Source organism: Hydra vulgaris, chromosome 11 (genome assembly GCF_038396675.1).
Source record: "Hydra vulgaris chromosome 11, alternate assembly HydraT2T_AEP".
Lineage (NCBI taxonomy): Eukaryota > Metazoa > Cnidaria > Hydrozoa > Anthoathecata > Hydridae > Hydra > Hydra vulgaris.
In genome coordinates, this window is record NC_088930.1 from 1,323,288 (window position 1) to 1,343,558 (window position 20,271).

Genomic DNA, 20,271 nt, shown 5'->3' on the forward strand with positions numbered 1-20,271 from the left:
TCGATTGTAAAATGTCGATTTACATGTCTCTTATATAGTAAAATGAACCTGTGTGAACCTGTTCTGGAAGATTCTAGATGCTTCTTTTTGATGCTTCTGGAAGCTTCTGGATGCTTCTGAATGTTTCTGGATATTTCTGGATGCTACTGGATGCTTCCAGATGCTTCTTCTGAAAACTTCTGGAAGCTTCTGCATGCTTCTGGAAACTTCTGGATACTTCCTTTAATTATTAAAAAACTTTCGTGACGTTGGCACGGACCAGACTTAAGAAAATGAAACAAACCAAAAAAGTTGCACTTGTTTTGTCCGCTGCAAAATGGCACTTGTCAACGAAAATCTGCCTGTGTGCTGTCACCTGTCAGCTGATTGCTCATGTCATGGCATGCTATGACTCCAGACTCCTGAACTGTTTGCTGTGGTAGTATAGTTCGTTTCGTTTTTAAGACAGTTAAAATAGGAACACTTTTTAGCATTGTTCGATGTTGGTTGCAAATGTTTTGTCCAATACTGTATAAAATGAATTTAGTTTAGGTTTATGTGTAGGGGAGAAGAGGCAGCTTAGGACAGAGGTAGTTTAGAACAATGCAAAAAATTAACAAATACAAACTTATCAACCAAGTTAAATATATTAGTCGATTGGAAATACTTTCAAGCGTAACCATCACAGGATTTTTTTAGGAAAGCATTTAGATAAAAATCTGATCAGAGATTTAAACGTAAGATTTTACAAAGAAAACAACTTTTCTAAGCAATTAACTTTTTACATTTTTAGTGAAAGAGATGTGTTCTACGATATAAATAAAAAGTTCAATTACAAGACATAAAATTTTGCATTGAACATTTTTCATGGAGCACATTTAGACCAACTGCCAGTGGCGTTGCTTTGGAAAATTGCAAGGGAAGGAGGTAAGACACCTCAATTTTCCTAACTGTTTAACATATATTTCCAAACTGATTTTTTATTTTAAGAAATCAATTTCTGTCCTATTTACAAAATCTACTAATTATTATACTTTTGTTAATATTAATCTTCATAAAACTTACACACAAAACACAATTTTCTAAACACAATATTAGTGTTGTGAATAATAGTATTACAGTCTATAGGTATGAATAACAATAAAATATGCCTAGTATAAAAAACAAACTTGTAACTTGATTGATTATAAACTTATACACACAATTTTTTTTTTCCGTCTACTGTTTGATTTTAATATGATGTTTCTTCAGTTGAACCCATCCTTTAACAAGATGTTGGTTGTTAATTCCTTCAAAAAGTTTAAAAGGTGCAATTTTGGAAAAGTTTGTAAAGGCGAAACTCTGAAATGAAAAATTGTTTGTCAATGAGGATTTCAGTGCACGTACAATGGAAATATGACAAAAGTTATTTACAGAAGCAAAAGAGCTACGAGGCAAAGGAAAGTATGCTAAAGTTATTTGTAATAAACTAATCACACGCGACTTTTAAGAATATTTTATTTTTAATATATTCATTTTTTTTTAATTATTAAAATCTAAAAATGGATTCAAACCAAATAATTAATTTTGAATCAAGTTCATTTAACTTTTTTCAAACTAATGATTTCATACTTGATAATAATTCCGATCCTGACTTAAATTATTTTAGCAAAGCAGGTGCTCTTCAAAACTGCTCATACTTTTATATAAATGAAATGAAAGATTTTTTCCAGCGGGATTTATTAAATGTTATTCATTAAATAAACCCCTGTGATGCATGTAATGCTGAAACATTACATATTTTCAGCATTACATGCATCACAGAGACTTGGTGTAGCTCTGAAGATGTAAAAAGTTAAAATCTCCACCTTCTAGGTTTTAATATAATTTCTTCAGCGCGTAAAATTAAAAAGCGAGGTAGTGGTGTTCTTTTTTACATTAATGAATCATTGAGGTTCATTAATAGGCCTGATTTAACTATTTCTGATGGCGATAAAGAGGTTTTGATTATTGAAATTATAACCCAAAATTCTAAAAATATAATTTTAAGTTGTTGTTATCGCCCACCATCTGGCGTAATAGAAAATTTTAATGAATTTTTTGCAAAATGATATAACTAAAAAAGTTATACATGAAAAAAAATTCAACTACATAATTGGTGATTTTAATTTAAATTGCTACAATTACCACGCTAATAACAACATTAAAAAATTTTACAATGATATTTTTGAAAATGGAGCAATACCGTTAATAAACAAACAGCAGCGTAGAACCTAGGGGCTACGCGGGGCAGTGCCCCGGGACCCTCAAGCTCAGGGGGCCCTCAAATCCTTACCAGAAATCTCGATCGAACTAAACTTTTAGAAATTTCTCCCATTTTCAAAATAAATATGACAAGTTGCAACTTGCAACCCCACTTTAATCATGACATCTCAGTTGCGAGAAATTTAAAAGTTATGCCTAGGGAATTCCCCTAAATTCTTTCTGTTGTCAATTGACGGATATTGATATGTGCGTTATTACCCAACGACACTTGCCATCATAATAGGTACGACATAGGATATATCGAAGGTAGATCAGCTAAGCATTGTTGTAAGGTATGCAGTAATAACTAGATTGGAAAATGGACAGCCAATTGATATAAAAGTAAAAGAAGTGTTTATGCTTTAAGTGTTTAAGCTTTTATGCAGCCATCAAATATGGCACAATAGATTTAGTCAACCAAGTGACAACATTATTTATCGACAAAAGCATTGATTTTAAAAAGCGTGTGGGGCAAGGCTATGATGGAGCCAGTGTGATGAGTGGTGTGTATAATGGTGTACAAAAACATATTAAGGATATCCAGCTTAACGTTGAGTATGTAAATTGTGCCACTCATAATTTAAATTTAGTGATAAATGATGCCGCCAGAGGTTGTGTGGAAATACAGATTTTTTTCGCAACGTTGCAAGATTTGTATAACTTTTTCGGTAACAGCATCAAACGTTGGGATCTACTGTCAAAATTCATTGGCGAATTGGAAACCACTCTAAAATAACTAAATCCGACTAGATGGTCCAGTACACTCAAAAAACAAATTCCTTATATTTAAGGGAAAAAATAAGGAAATAATCCCTCAAAATCAGCACTGGTAAAGATTTCCTTAAAATAAGGAAATATAATTTTAAGGAAAAAGTTTTCCTTAAAAAAATTTGCTTAAAAAAAGGAAATAATTAAGTAAACAATTTCCTTTAAAAAAAATTCTCCTGAATGTAAATAAAAACTTGAAGGAAGTTTTTCCTTACATTTAGAATTGTTATTAAGGCAATTTTTCCTGCCATTGAGGAATGTAATTAAGGCAATATTCCCCAACATTGAGGAGTTTAATTAAAGCAAGTTTTACTGACATTTAGGATTGTAATTAAGGGATAATTTAAGTTAAGAGCATATTTAATATAATAATGTAGTTAAGAGCATATTTCCTGGTTTCAAATATCAATATTAAAGAATTATTTTAATCGCTTACATTCAAAACAAAATTGTGTCATTAAGCAACACGTTGGTTATTATTTTGAAACATACACCAAAGCTACATTACAAATTAGTTGCACGATGAGTAGCACCAAAGTTCCAAATAATAATCAGATCAAACGCATTAAATAAATTCACAAATCACAAAAAGTAATAAGTGTACAGCAAAATGAATGCTATAGTAATTATTAATTGGGGAACAAGTCGCAAGAATGTTAACAAGATTACAAGTATTAAAGTAGACTAAATTGTTTACACAACTAAATATTATACAAATAAGTTGATACAATGTAATAACTGTAACAAGAGCACACAAAATAACACAGCTACTTGTACAGCCAAATATTTACCAATTATAATTAAAGTGAATACAGTGTAATAAATGCTGCACATGCATAGAAATTTACAAATGTAAATACAATTTAACAACTGCAGCATGAGCATACAATGAAACAAGAACACTTATACAACCAAATATTCAAGTTAATACAATCTAATAACTGTAACATGATGAGTACACAAAATAACAAAACTAAAGTGATTATACAAGTTTGTTGACACATATTCATTTGACTATGCCATGTTTTCATACATCATCATTGGTGATCACTCAATAGTATAAGCTATAGTTGAAAAAGACGAGCTAAACTGTTGATAGTACCAACCATTCTTTTCTTGCCAAAAATTAAATTATATATTTTAAATTGCAAAAATTTAAAAAAACATCTCCAAATCGCTAGCATACTCCAAATTAAAAATCCAAAACAACTTAAACATGTAATCCAAACATTCGACAATCGAAAATCTAGCCAAGGAAACTTTTCTGTCATACACAATTTTCCCAGTGATTTTGTTGAGATCATTTGACAAATATTCAAGGTACAGCATGGGATGAGCCAAGTTTTGTGGAACATCTATAGAATTGCCAGTGCCAGGCTAAATATAAAACAATGTAATATGACTTAGGACATTTCCAAATATGACTAAATGTAATATGACTAAATGTAATATGACTTAGGACATTTCCAATTTCATACAAATTTAAAATATTCACAATTTATGCTATAAATACTTAACTAAATTAGTTTTAAGTTAGTTTTAACTTGAGAAAATAAAGACTATATAAAGCAAATGTGGATTTATGTATTGTTAGAGAAAACAAGAGATTATATTTTGATAAACATGAATAACAATGCATCCAAAATGCTCACCGCTCCATATGCAATCAGCAAAACAAACGACTCCTTTGCAGTTTGGTGCTTCTTTCCTGTCATTGGCAAAAGTTATAGCAATGCTTTCACAGCAGCTGTAGTCTGTCCATCTTTAAAAAATGCAATAAATATACTAGTTTCACTGTACAATATGCAACTTATTTTTATTAACAACAGTCAACCTTAAATTGCATATATGTCTAATAGGGTGCATCAATCACCCCATACTTTTAGATATATACATATTTTTAAAACTTCTTTTGGTTCTAGCAATTTTAAATTTTTTAAAAGCGCAGCTAGATTCAAGGGGCCACCTCAAGTCTGAAATTTGCAACGAAACCCTAAAGACAAAAAAAATTTTTTTTTCAAATTCAAGGGTCTCAAAAGAAGCAAAATTTTTTATGAATTTTATAAATAAATATTTCATACAAACATTATTATTTCATTTTTTATTGCATAAAAACTGTCATTTTTTAACAAAAAATAAAAAAAAGTGTAATTTTTATTAGTTTTTGTTTAAAAGCACTATATTAAAATTTTTTTAATATAGTGCTTTTAATAAAAAAAGATAACTAATTTTGAAACTTTGATAAAATTTCGCTTCTTTTGAGACCCAACATAACATACATTAAAAATTTTTTTCAGACTTTAGGTCTGCAAATTTTAGACTTAAGATGGCTTGCCTAAATCTTGTGAGACTTTGAAAAAATTTAACGGAGTTAAAAGTTGCTTGTGAGAACCAATGGAAAGTTTTAAGAATAGGTATATATCTGTTTTTGAAAGTATGGGGCTTTAGATGCACCTAATGCAAAACACTTCTTAGATCACTTGTATATTTACTAACTGGACCCTCCAATAATTCCCTCTGTATTACATTCTTAAAGGTATTTAACAGTTGATTTTGAATAATAATGCAGCACTGATGTTATCAAATTTCCTATACACACAACAAAGCAATCCTCTGCATCAGGATACATATGACGAAAATCTTGCAGCAGCTAAACATTAAATAAATCTCTACAACATAGGCTTACTAATGACAAAATAAATAATTACATGAATACAAAGTTACGCACTGAAAAAAGCTCTATTTACTTTTTAATATCAATTTAAAAAATATTTACTATTTGTGGCAAGGATAAGTAACATGGTATTTGCTGTACACATTCTAAATATGATGGATGACAATTCTTCAATTTTTTTTTGCCTGTAACAAAACGTTTTCTTTACTGCTAGTAGGAGGTCTTCAGCAAACACTAATGTAGACAAGGTGGTTAACTTGACCATTTCAGTTTTTATCATAGCCTGCTATACCTGTAAATCAAAACTAGATTTTATGCTTTATGCAACACAGTGTGTAATTAGTTTTCAATGAAAATCATGAGCTATATGAATGAGTCTATGCAATACTCATTAGTTAAACAGTTATTTAAAAACAATATTAAAACATTTTTGACTTGAGACTGTTATATTAATTACCTTCACAGAATTCACACTCCTCCAATCCTTGACAGCAACCTTTGAAAATGAACTCATTATTTTGTAGAACAGTAGAACAGTAGTTATCAATGAGTTTGTAGAGGGTGAATTGGACAGTGCTGCAGTAGTTAGTACCAAAGTTTGTCTAGCTTTATCCCTTTCCTCTTTTGGAGTCCGAGTCCATCTTTTTTCATTGCTGTTAAGCTTAGCATATGCGTTTTCGATGCACTTAGCATAAAACCCCTTGTGAGATTTTGGTTCAAAAAAATCTTCTGGTTTGAGTCCTGTAATCCCGGCAAGAAATATGCTAATCATTTTCATTTTATCTTTTGGTGGATAATTCCCATAACAGTCAACAACTTTAGCAGCAGTAACATATGTTATTGCTTGTTTTTCAGATATTTCGTAGCTTCAAGTTTTCAATCTCATCATATGGTGTTTAGTTTTTGGATGCTGTAGCAAGAATGACACTAAAGACACTTGGTTAGATAATATCCCTGATGCAGAAGAAGTAGGAGTATTTTCATTGACATCAGTTACGCCTCTGTTACTAGCCTTGCTAGATGGAGTGGTGGGAGTGGTGACATGCGAAGTATAGCTACTTTCATTGTTGACAAAAGATGGTGAAGTTTCCCTTGTTATGGATTGACATTCTTGTGCATTCTAGACAAACAGTAATACAATAATATTATGGCTTACACACACAAACATGTTTCACTCACATTTTCTGAAAATTTACACAGTTTCTGAAAATTTTCTTCAACTTGTAGATATGCTATTGCAACTTGTAAGTATGTTATTGCTTGTAGTACAAGCAATAACAAATTTTAAGTATTAACATTTCAATTTATACACCTTATATAAAAATAATGTGAAAGTGCATTGATGATTTTGCAAAAGCATTACATTTTTCATCCTGTACACAATTTTATACTGATAAATTATTATGATAGTACACAGTGTCATGAAATATAATACAATACCTCTTTCCAATATTCGCTTGGTTTGAGTATAACCACTTACATATTAGACCTGAACACTATTGAAAAGTCCTCAGGATCGATTTCACATCGATCCTGATGACATTTAAGGTAAATAAGTATAATTTTAACCTTAGGTTAACTTAGGAAAGTAATTAAATTGCGCTCAATTGATCCTACTAGCCTAACTAGCCAAGTTCAATACATACACTTACCATACACATGGTGGTTTTACATAATCATAGTATAATTATTTTCCCAATCGTCATAAAGTATAGAAAGAATTAAACAAGCTGGTATAATTTATACCAGCTTATATTAAATTTTTTTTATACTCCATGACGATTGGGAAACAATTTGTTGTTTTCTAATAATAACAATAACATTAATTTTTGTAAATTAATAACTTTTTAAGTATAATGTATCTTTATCATTTCATACAATATCAGCGAATTTTACACTAACCTACTAAAGGCGCACATTATTTTTTGGAAATACGCTTTTAACGTATACGATAAAAGCATATTTCCTTAAAACAATTCCTATGTTTTTACCTAATTTAGACATAAGGAAATAAGTTTCCTTAAATCATGGAATATTTTTTACTACGATAAAGGAAATTTTTAAGGAAAAACAGGTAAGGAATTTTTTTCCTTAATATGCAAGGAAAGATTTTTTTGAGTGTAGGCTCAATACGATATCTGCAATAAAACTTTGTTATTTTGATATTATCAAAACATTCTCAGAAATAGTTCTAAAGAGTCCTAATAAAAATGAGTGTAGTGAAGCTGTGAGTATTAAAACAAAAATGCTAAATTTCGAGTTCGTGTTGCTTTGCAAATTCATGCACAGTGTATTGAACGACATCAATTATGCATCCAAAACTTTACAAAAATGCGACGTCAATTTGGGCGAGGCGAGTAAAGTTTTAGCAGAGACCAAAGCAAAGTTGAAAATTTATAGAAATCATTTCGAATTATTCAAGTGCAAAGCAAGTGAAACTCCAAGAAAATATGGTATTGATACTCATTTTCAAGAAAAAAGGCAAAGAAAAGTTAAAAAAACATTTTGATGAGTTAGCTGCTGATCACCGATTTCCAAACCGTAAAAAAATTTTTAAAATTGAGATTTTCAATACTAGATGTCAATACTACTTTCATGTACTTGACACAGTAATATCTCAATTAGATACACGATTTATTGATATTAGTGCAGTCTGTCATATATTTGATTTTCTAACACCAATATTTTTATTACATGTTGGTGAAGCAACTTTATTACAAAAGTGTGATGAATTCCAAAGAAAATATTCAGATATAATAAGCCCTAGTTTTTCACTTCAATTTATTAATATTTACCATCTAGTTTTACCTTAACTAACTCAAGCATGGACTGTTCACCAATTATGTAAGGAAATAATGAGCAAATATGGAGTGCTAGAGTGTGACCTAACGGAAGTATTTACAGCAATCTTATTATTCTTTACAATTCCTGTCACTCCTGCAGCAGCCGAAAGGTCATTTAGCAAATAAAAATAATAAAAAATTATTTAAGAAATAAGATTGACCAAACTCGACTCCGACATTTATCCTTGATAGCAATTGAAAACAAAACCGCATCAAGCCTTGATTTAAACGAAGTCATTGATACTTTTGCGAAAACTAAAGTTAGGAAAAGAATTTAAATATAATTGTTTTTTAGTCAGTTGGTAGGCCCGACCTTTATATAATAAATCCTTAAATTTTCTCTATTTCGTTTTATTAGCCAAACCTACACCAAGTATTAATTGTAATTTATGTTGTTACTGTTTAATATTTTTATTACCTCCACTGCCCTGCAGTGCACAAGAGCTTAAGTAGCTTAGCATTTTAAAGTATTTTTCATATTTCATTTTTTTATTTGATAAAACCTAATCAGTTTACATAGCAGTAGGGCCCCATTTTTTAATTTGCCTCAGGGCCCTTGGTTACCTAGCTACGCTACAGTAAACAAACCTACTAGAATAATTAACGTCTTATTAACTTTAAAGACCGTTTTTCACATGCTAAGCTTCTTTTTATTGAAATGAATATTTTAAATATATTTCAACTAAATATTTTTAATGTGCTGTTTTTTATGTTTAAATGTAAAACTCGTACAGCTCCGGTTTCTTTTCACAACTTTTATTCCTTAAAATAAAAAAACAAAATATAATTTACTAAATGATAATTTCCTTCTTCAACCAGTTTTCAGAACCAATTTAGGCAAGTTTTGCATTTCATTTCGAGGGGCACTTCTATGGAACTATATAGTTTTGAAACATTTTGATTTTTCTCAAGTTTGGAACTTTTTCGCATTTAAAAGGAAATTAAAAATTATCATTCTCTCTATTGAAAACATACTTATATATTTTTAAATTTAGTTGTTTTGATTTATTTATAATGTTTTTACAAATTCTTATATAAAAAATATTTATTTGACTATATACTTGTATATTTAAATTTTGTTTTATTAATTTTATTTTTGTGTATCATGTTAATTTAATTTATACATTTTATACCTATCAAGTCTTGTATTTTAAGTATTAATACAAAACGTTAATTTTTACTTCTAACTTTCGTTTTATAGTCTCCGGGTTCTTATTTTATATGTAACAAAATTTGTAATTTTTTATTCATATGCATTATTCTTTCATTTATTTATTTCATTGTAATAGTTATTATGAAGAAATAAAAAAACAAAACAAAAAAAAAGTTCTTTTTCGTACTTCAGTAGCATGAGACTATCCAATTTCTTATCACTCATTGTTGTTCTCAGATATGATTTTACAACTTTGAGTTGACTTAAAGAATGCTCGTTTGATTCCACACCATAAGCAATTGTGATTACAAGAATGCATAGTTTATGGGATTGTTTCAGTATGTCCTTTAATTTTAAAGCATGGTACAAAATGTCTTGCAGCGTCTTAGCTGGTGTTCTTGATGACTTAAAATCATCTTCTTATAAACAGATATCTAATACAAATTTTAATCTGGCTTTTGAGCATATAAACATCTAGAATTTGATCCTTGTATCCAGGCGGAAAAAGTTCGTTTGCTTTTGTTAAGGTTTCAATACTCAAATTGTCCTTATTTAAAAAGAAAACTAAAGATTTTGGTAATGGGAGAAAATATTTCCTTAAACGCTGCCAAGTTTTTGGTTAAACCCATGGCAAAAGACTTTGACCTTTTTGAATTCTTTACGGTAAAAAGCTTTCATCTCCAGGGCTGTTAGTCTATGATGTCGTTTGTAATCGTTTTCAGCATCGTTGTGTAATTTCCTTGAAAGAATAAACGTACTTTTAATCAAATCATTTATTGCATGTGTCGTTACTGATATTTTGTCGGTTCTTGGCAGTGCACAGTAGGCCAGAATTGTCTAAAAATGGCAAAACTATTTATGGTTAAATATAGACATATGATACATGTTTGTAGAAGCTTTTGGGGCAAAGGATTTCATTTTTGGGCTTTATTTTAAATTTAGAGTGGTCATAACCTCACAAGTGGTTATTTTAGCGTTGTCAAGGGTGGTCATAGGTTGTCTTGATGGTCCTTAAATTAAATGGGACATGATTTATGTCCCATTTAATTATAGGTACTTGCCGTCAGGAAATTTAAATCTGGGCATATTTGGTCCTTAGAAGTGGACATGATTCCTTAAATGGTTGTTTTAGGGGTGGTCAAAGAAGGTCCTGAGATATCCCAATGTTTTACAACTAGATGGGACATGTTGTATGTTTTAATATGGGTAATTGCGGTTAGGGAATTTAAAACTGGGCATATTTGGTCTTCAGGAGTGGTTATTAACGCTCAAGTGATCATTTCAGGGGTGGTCAAGGGTGATCCTGGAATACCCCAATGGTTTTTCAATGAGATGGTACATGTTGTATGTCTAAATATAGGTAATTGAGATCAAAATAATAATAAAATCTAGGCATATTTGGTGTCTGGGAGTGGTCATAACCGTACAGGTGGTCATTTTCGTTGTAGTCAAGGATGGTCCTGGGATATCCAATGGTTTTTTAATTCGTCGAAACAGTTGTTTGTTCAATTATAGGTAATTGAGGTTGGAGAATTTAAATTTGGCCATATTTGCTCTCCAGGAGTGGTTATGACTGCACATGTAGGTGTGGTCATGGGTTTTAAAAACGGTGATTTCGTGATTTTTATTTATTTTATGTACTTAATTTCTTTAAAATTGTGAATATAAACATAAAAACGCTCAAACGTTATCAAGATCCCCTTGGCCTCTGAAGAGGCCAAGGAGATCTTGATAAACAAATCAATGAACGGTATTAGAGTCTTTGACTTTTCCCTGACTTCTCCCTATTCTGGAAACCTTAGTTGCTGACAAGAATTTTCATCATAAGATCATAATTTGTTTGAGGTCTGGAGAATTTTATTGTGTAGTGCTCTCTCTTTGTTTTAGTGTAAAATATTAATTGTATAAAATGAATATTTTTCACAAATAATTTTTCTGCTTTTCCATTTTTTGGGTGTTATATAAATGAACAAAACACATTTCATCCATAATAGTAGAGTAGAGTGGGGTAATGTTGATAAATGGGGTAATATGGATATCAATAAGTATGCATGGAGTAAGTTAATATATTGGAGTAAGTTAATATATAGTTTATATGTAAAACATGTTATTTAAAAAATAACATTACGCTTTAAAACTTTTGTCAGCAGACTTCAGTAATATAACTTATGGAAGTTCATAGATGTATATTTATTAGTTAGATCATGATGTAACAACACGTAAAATTTAATTTATAAGTTTCCTAACCCATATTGATAAATAAATAAAAGTCTAAAATGGGATAAAATGGATATACAGGTAAAATAATAGTGGGGTAAAATGGATATATATAAATTATATAAAATCCTAATAAAATTAAAGTATTTTATCACAGAATCATAAGCTACATGACATTTATTTTTAAACTTATGCTTACATTTGTTTTTTAATATAATATCTTACATTATTTAGTTACATATAACAGCTTTATATAATACTTCTGAACTATTTACATTAAGATCGTAGTTCAAATTGGCTTTCCCCAAATGGCTTAGGTAAAATTTTAACTTTCATTTAAATGTTTTATAATTTAGTTTTGTATTCCTCTTTACTTTATAAATAAGTTATATACTTTATGTAATTAAAGTTTGTTTTAAAATATTTTAGATAAAATAATAAGACTGAAATAAATCATTATGTCTCGTGAATACCAACGCAAGACTATTGGTACATACGATCACAGCAAATTAATGACTGCCATACAGCTTGTTAAGGAAGGAGAGTCAGTATACAATGTGTCAAAGTCTTCTAAAATTCCTTATGGGACGATTATTCAGACGATCATACAGATATACAGACAATCCCATGATCAAATCCAGAGGAATGGCAAAAAATTTGGAAGCGGTCATGGGTTTGTTTTAAATAATACTGAGGAAAATCTTCTAATAGAAGCCCTGATGTGCTTAGCTGATAAGGGTTTTCCACAAGATAGAGAATTTATCAAACTGATGGTTAAATCCTATATAACATCTACAAGCAAAAAAACTCCAATTAAATTTTTTTGAGTGATACGAGAAGACATTAAATAATAATGATTTATTTGATAGACCACATTGCAAATTTTATTTAGATGAAACAGGTTTACGCACAGATCCTACCGCAAGAAAAATCTTTGTTCGTAAAATATTAAAAAAGGCTTCTACATTGCTCCATCATGTGGTAAATCAATGTATACTGTACTGTTTTATGGGTCACCAAATGCCCAGTGTTTATCTCCCTTTGTTGTCTACAAAGCCATCCACTTTTATGATGCATGGTGTCAAAATGGACCAGAAAATGCAATGTATGTTGTAACAAAATCAGGTAGGATGGAGGACTGTATTTTTGAAATAACAAAGGGTGATGGATACATCAGCCATCAGCCATATAACATATTCTACTGTTAAAAAAGCTTTGGACAATCATATAATTTTACTTTGCTTACCTCTTACAACCTTTTGATGTTGGTTTTTTTGCTCCATTGAAATCCAATTGGAAGAAAATCATTAAAGCACAAGATGTTGTCGCAAGGTTGCAAGAAGAATAGAAGAATAAAGCTGAAAAGAAGAGTGTATCAGTAAGAAAAAGAAAACTGCTAGACATAACCAATATAGTTTGACTTTTTAAATACATGAAAAGCAATAAATGTGATATTTGTATCAAATATAATATGAGTCTCCATATTTAGATATTTAAAAGGTGTTGTTAAAAAAGGATTAGTAAGTTAGTTGTTTAAAATATATTTATGTTTTACTCATTGTGAAGTTATTGTCTACCTTGTACACCCTGAATGTTAAGAAAAATAACACAAGTTTTTATGCTGGTTATTAACTAAAAAAAAAATTATATTAAAAAAATATATATCTAAAATTCTATCCATATAACCCCACCCCACCCTACAATTTTCTAGATGAAAACGGCATTTTAGAAAAGCTATTTAGTCAACATTAAAACTAAAAGTAATAGATTACATAGTAAACTTTTCTTTTTACATAAAACTTTTTGCATACAGAAATACAAATAATAAATCATCTTTTCTTTAAATCATCTTTTTAAACATGTTCACATAAAATTAACGCAATAAAACAGCCCACAAAAATGTACATTAAAAAACTGCTTAAACATAACAAAAATAATTAGTAATTAAAAAATAAAATCACAAAGTCGTCATAGAATGTTCCATAACTTAACGTCATAAAGTATTCCATAACTAAACGTCATAGAATAATCCATAACTTAACGTCATAGAATGTTCCATAACTTAACGTCATAAAATATTCTATAACTAAACGTCATAGAATGTTCCATAACTTTCCACAACAACATTAAAATTATTTAAAAAAGATTTTAACAAAATTTAAGTGATTAAAAATCTAAAACCGTTCTTTACGCTTCTTCTTCAGTTTTTTATAGCAAAATCTACAATTCAGATATCATTTATAACAAAAAGCCTAGCACCTACTGCGCTCGGCTGAGCTTAGAAAACTTAGTTGTAAATTTTTATCTATATGTAAGACTATAATTTAAAGAAGGTCACATGAGCGGCCTAGTGTTTTTCTGGTTATGTAATGGTAAGTGCTAAAAAAAATATTGCGCATTTTAAAGGGTTTTATTGAAAATACTTAAAAAAAAAAGCAAAAATAAAAAATAAATTTTCATATTTTTTCTTCTTATTTCAATATTTGATGCCGTTGGACTAATATAAACCGTAAAGAAATTAAAATGTTGTAAAATTTTTTGCTGGCCCCATATTTTATTTATATATGTTTTTTTACATTTTCACTGATATTTGAATAGTAAAATAAAGCCATTTTCGTGGTAAAATTAACATACTGAGTTCAAAAATCATAGTAAGGAAAAAATTATTTCAGTTTTTGAGTGCTGGAGGTCTCTGTGTTTTGAGTGCTGGAGATGTATGACATTTACAAAAAAGGAATTTTTCCAATAATAAAGTTGGTTTTTAGGGGTTTTGCTCACCTCTGGCCTATTATGCAGTGTTTTCAATTACATTAATACTCTTAATGACATCGAAGTTTGGACTCTTAGGTTTCTGTTTATGTTTTCATCATCATTTTCATCTCAATGATATTCTTTATGAAGAATAGAATATTCTTTATGAAGAATAGAATCAACAGTGAAATCAAATTCTGCAGTAGCGTCCCTCACCTCCCCCCATCCTTCTGGGATTTGCTTTTTTTTTTAAAGAAATATTAAGTATATTATCTTTTTCAGCAACAATTTCAACTTTGTTGTTAAATAGTTCAAAATCTTTGGTATCTCTTTCAAAAAGCGTATACTTCTCCCAACTTCATTTCTTTTTAAGATTTTTGTATTTATTGCGTTAATAGGCCGGGTGAATAAAAATAAGCAATTGCTTTTACTCAGTAATTGGTCAGCTTTATGTAAATAAAATCTTTAAAATTTTGTTTAAGTTTTTATTCACGTAAAGCTGAGCAATTATTGAGTAAATTGCTTAACTTTACGTGAATAAATATTTGAGCAAAGTTGCTAAAGTTTTTATTTACGTAAAGCTGACCAATTACTAAGTAAAAGCAGTTGCTTATTTTTATTCACCCGGCCTAATATGATAATACTAATAACAGTATGATGATTTATGATATTTTATATGTTTATATGGCTTTCAAAGAAAACTTTTTGTCAAATTTATTTGTGAAAGTTTTTTTTTATGCTTATGTTATCGAATTTTAAGTATTTAGTTATGGTGTGCTTGGTATATTATTTTTCTGCTGGTTGAAATAAAAGAAAAGTTATATTGATCAGGATTCGAATCCATCGAATACAGGTATTAGTTTGCCAGTTTTTTGGAATAAAGTTTATTATTTTTATTATTTAATTTATTGCTTATTGATATATTAAATAATATATCAAAAAAAATTTATTTTTAATAAAATAAAAACTTTTAATGGTTCGACGCCAGATCTAGTCCAACAAGCGACATTGGTACGGAAGGAGGCATGAACTTTTTGTTAAATGATCTCCCACGGTGCTCCGTGATGAGACCGTAAGGATTTCAGGGAACACCTAAAAATAACTACAAAAAAAAAAAATAATAATAATAATAATTTTAATTTTAACCGCAATTAAGTGCAATTGAAGAAAATTTTACATCGTCTGATTTATTTAGCCATATTTTTTCATGATTTTTATTTGATTTATTTTTCCATAGGACCTACGGAAAATCAAAATAATTATAATGAAAAAAGTTATACAGTAAAGTCATGCATCTATGATAGGTGCATAAATTTACTGGTGAACAATATACGTATTAGTTATATAAAATTAGCAATTGAACTTTAATCGTTTTGTGAGTGATTTTTGCTAACCACGATGACCAACACAACATACCGGTGTAACGTTTTTAAATTACTGCGTTAAAATTTTACTGCCCGGCAACTTTCAACCGTTAAAGATTCCCTAGCGGTAAAACTATAACGTTAAAATACGACTGAGGTAGTATTATTTTAACGTTATAATATTACTGCGCTCGTTATTATTTTACTGTAAAGTAATTTTCTTTTTTTGTGCGACGAAATCTTATCTAAAAATAAATTAAATAACTATTAATTAAATAGAGATCCTTGACAAAACTTTTTTAATGTTTTATTACAAAAAAAGCTATTAATAACAGAGAACATAAATATTTATGTTCCCTTTGTTGTGAAAAACATGCAATCATGAGATAATTATTACGGATTTTATAACAAAAAACATATAAAACAACATTTTTTACTTTATAGAGGTTTTAGTGACAAAACAACATTATAATGATTATTGTTTTTATTTTCTAAAAGAATAGTATTAGCTGTTAGTTGGTCGAGTTTAACGGATGCTGGATATTTGAGCCACGCTAGTTTCTGTCCAGTGAATGACCACACAGCAGTATCAATTCCAATAAGATTTGCAGTACCCAGGATCTCTGCATCTGTAGCCCATATACAATTTGTAGCCATACCACTTTTAGTGATATACTTTTCCACATCATCACCTAAATATTCTGATAAGAGACTGGAACAAGATTTTGATATCATGTGCTTTACAACAACATTGCGAACATGTATATGTTGACACTCAGAACCTGTCAGCAAAAACGAAATTGCACGAAAAAAACAGTTGCCATCACCTTTGCATACATGCATTTTGGAAGGTACATGATTTTCTTCTCCTTCAGGAAGATCTGGCATAATAAATATTTTGAGTCCTTGTTATTCAGCTATTTTTTGGCGAATTTTTTTGGAGGGATGTTTCATTAATTTGGAGTGACATTCATCATGATTATCACACTCAGTAGATAAATTACACAGTTTTGAATTACTTTTCTTTTCAACAAATGTTTTAATATGATGTAGAGAGTATTTCTTTTTTAATGTGTCACCTTTACTGTTCCTTAATAAGCATGTTGAGTTAGATAAAATATTAAGTATCTCATATGGACCCAGCCATGAGAAAGTCATTTTCCCGCCTTTCCTATCATCTCTTTTAAAATTTCTCAAGAGTATCTTTTGACCAACAACAAATTTTGATGACGTTGCATGCTCTCTGTCATAGGCTAATTTTTGTTTTTTTTTGTGAAAAAACAATATTGTTAATGGCTTTTTCCTCAATTCCTCTTTTCATTTGTAAAGCTTTTTGCAAAACCTCTTTATCATATACAGGTTCATAATTATCCCCATTGAGTATATCTGTGTATTTTACATCAATCGGAAGGCAAGGTTGTCGGTTATACATAAGGTAAAATGGTGAATACCCGCTTGAATCGTGCACTTTAACACATAGAGCAAAAAGGATTCCATCTAAAACTGATACCCAACCTAAAACATTTTCATTTAAGACCTTGATAATGGCTTTCTTAATTGTCTGATTCTGTCTCTCTACAAGGCTATTGGCTTGTGGATGGTAAGTCGAGGTGACACGTTGCTGAACTCCAGTCATGTCGTGCAGTGCAATAGATACTGAATTTACGAACTCTCGACCTTGGTCATTTATTTGTATTTGAAAACAACCATGTCTGCAAATAACTTTGTAAAGAAATAATGCTACTGATATTGCTGTTTTGTCAACAGAGGTTCAGCTTCAGTCCACTTAGAGAAATAATCAATAAGAAAAATAACGTAATTGAATCCATTTGATGCAGCTAATTTAATTAAATCAACACCAACTTGCTTCATTACGTGTTGCTCTACTATAACAGGTTTTAAAGCAGGAGACACTTTAAGGTTTCTGTTAGAGGTTTTTTGACATCGTGCACATTGAGTTACATGTTTTGTAATATCCTCCACTATTGAATGCCAAAAAAAACGTGTAGAAATTTGATTTCTTACAGCATTAATGCCTAGGTGGCTGGCTAATGTAACAGCTTTCTCAGAAGTTCCAAGACCTTCATGAACTTCTTTAACTATGTTTAATTGCTCTTCTCGATCTATGACCACAACGACCTAGAATAAACAAAAGTTTGTTTGTGGTTTTTTATTTTTATTGTACATTATTTTGAGTTGTTTTAAAGCTATATTGAAATTTGAATTTATGAGAATTTGCTTTATTTCGCTTTAAAAATGTCATTTACGTTAATTCACAGTAAAGCAATCACAACTCAGAATATTGTTTAACCATTTTATTTTACTTACATAAATCGTTTAAATTATTGAAAAACTTCTTTCCACAAAATAAATTTTCCTCACCTTGCCAATATTTTTTTTGCAATACATCAACTTATTGTCAATTATTTCAAAGTTTTTACATTGACGTTTGAAATTCGCTTTTTTCCCTCTCTCACATACATCTTCAGGAAACTTTTTTTCATTTAAATATTTCCTTATATCATTAATATTATTATTATTATATTATTAAGTTAATATTTGTGTACATTTTGAAATTGTCAACTAACAAATCAGTAAAATTTTAACGAGCGCAGTAAAATTATAGCGTTAATTTATTACTGCTTCAGTAATATCTCGGGAATCTTTAACGGTTGAAAGTTGCCGCGCAATAAAATTTTAACGCAGTAATTTAAAAACGTTACACCCCGGCATGACCAACACGACATATCTTACAGAAAACCTATAGAAGACCTAAATGCTTATAAAATATAATATAACCCTCCCTCCTAAGGACGACCCTGATTTATTATTATTTTATTATCTATTGTTTCATTCATAATGAAACAATGGATAATGAAATAGAATTGCAGGTGTTATTTTTAGGTTTTTTTCAGGACCGTAAATCATTTTGCAATTTAAAGTGGCGCTAGCCTAAGGTTTATTTGCAAGCTTTTGTTACTAATACAATAAGTAGAAAAAGAAAGGTTAAATATGATTTAGGCATCTTTTTACGGATGCCTTTGAGATATTGTTGCCATTAATAAACCATATTTTTCCATAAAGCTAAATAAATCAAATTTCAATTTGCTACAAATTAACAATAATTTCGCACTAACTTCCATAAATTTTGAGTTGATTTTAATTTTTCGACTTGATGTCAAAGTTTATGAAAATGGGTGACAAAAATGATGTTCAGTTTAAAAGAGATATTCGCTCCCGGGTGGGCTTGAACCACCAACCTTTCGGTTAACAGCCGAACGCGCTAACCAATTGCGCCACGGAAGCTTGTAGTGAAGATGAAAAAATATATATAATTTATTAGTTTTAACGTATAATAATATGTTGTGTAAATATATATTTAAAAAAACTTGTTTTGTAAGGTAAATAATATCTTATAATTTTTTATAAGACTTTATTTGAAGATTTTTTAAATCTATTTTTTTAATATACAAATATAGAGAAAGTGTGTTACTATAATACCACTAACTCGAGATCATTAATTTAAATTCTATAAACGACTAACTCAATTTGACAAAGTTAAGTAAGTTAAACAATTGAATAGTTTTTAGTGAAAGTAAAAAAAAAAAATAGCTTTTTTAAGCAAAAAAGAATAAACGCTTCGGTTTCAAAAAAATGCATTCAACTGAACACGCCGTGGTCGAGTTAGTCAACGAGGTATCTGACGCTCTAAACAACGATTATTTTACATTAGGAGTTTTCATTGATCTGGCCAAAGCCTTTGATACAGTAAACCATGGTATACTGGTTAACAAAATAAAAATTTACTTTGGTTCAAAGACTACCTAAAACAATTCATATTCTATGATTTAAAAGTAACAGGTATACAATCAATAACTTGTTGGGCTCCTCAGGATTCTATTTTAGGGCCATTATTATTTATAAATTCTTATAAATTTAATTCTATTTGCTGATGATTCCAATCTTTTTTATTCACTCAAAGACAAATCTTTTTAAACACGTTAATTAACGAGTTTAAAACTTTTTAAACACGTTAATGAACAATTAGAAAAAGTTAACGATTTGTTTTTAGGTAACAAACTTTCTCTGAATGCTGACAAAACTAAATTTATATTACACCATAAATCAAATAAAATTGATAACATCCAATTGAAATTACCAAATTTTATTATAAACAAAACTATTATTAAAAAGATATCTTCAGTAAACTTTCTAGGCTTGGAGTTGGATGAAAATTTA

The 20,271-nt window shown here is 29.6% G+C and overlaps 1 long non-coding RNA gene and 1 other non-coding gene across 2 annotated transcripts; both read right to left on the minus strand.

The window, feature by feature from the left end:
* Nucleotides 1-3,707: 3,707 nt before the first annotated feature.
* On the minus strand, nt 3,708-8,039 carry LOC136087326 (uncharacterized). Its single transcript, XR_010641721.1, has 4 exons — nt 6,162-8,039; nt 5,807-5,996; nt 4,683-4,792; nt 3,708-4,407 (listed from the first exon to the last, which is right to left on the minus strand). It is a non-coding gene; the product is annotated as an uncharacterized LOC136087326 (long non-coding RNA).
* An 11,225-nt stretch (nt 8,040-19,264) lies between these two features.
* On the minus strand, nt 19,265-19,338 carry trnan-guu (transfer RNA asparagine (anticodon GUU)). The gene has a single exon. It is a non-coding gene; the product is annotated as a tRNA-Asn (tRNA).
* Between the last annotated feature and the right edge of the window lie 933 nt (nt 19,339-20,271).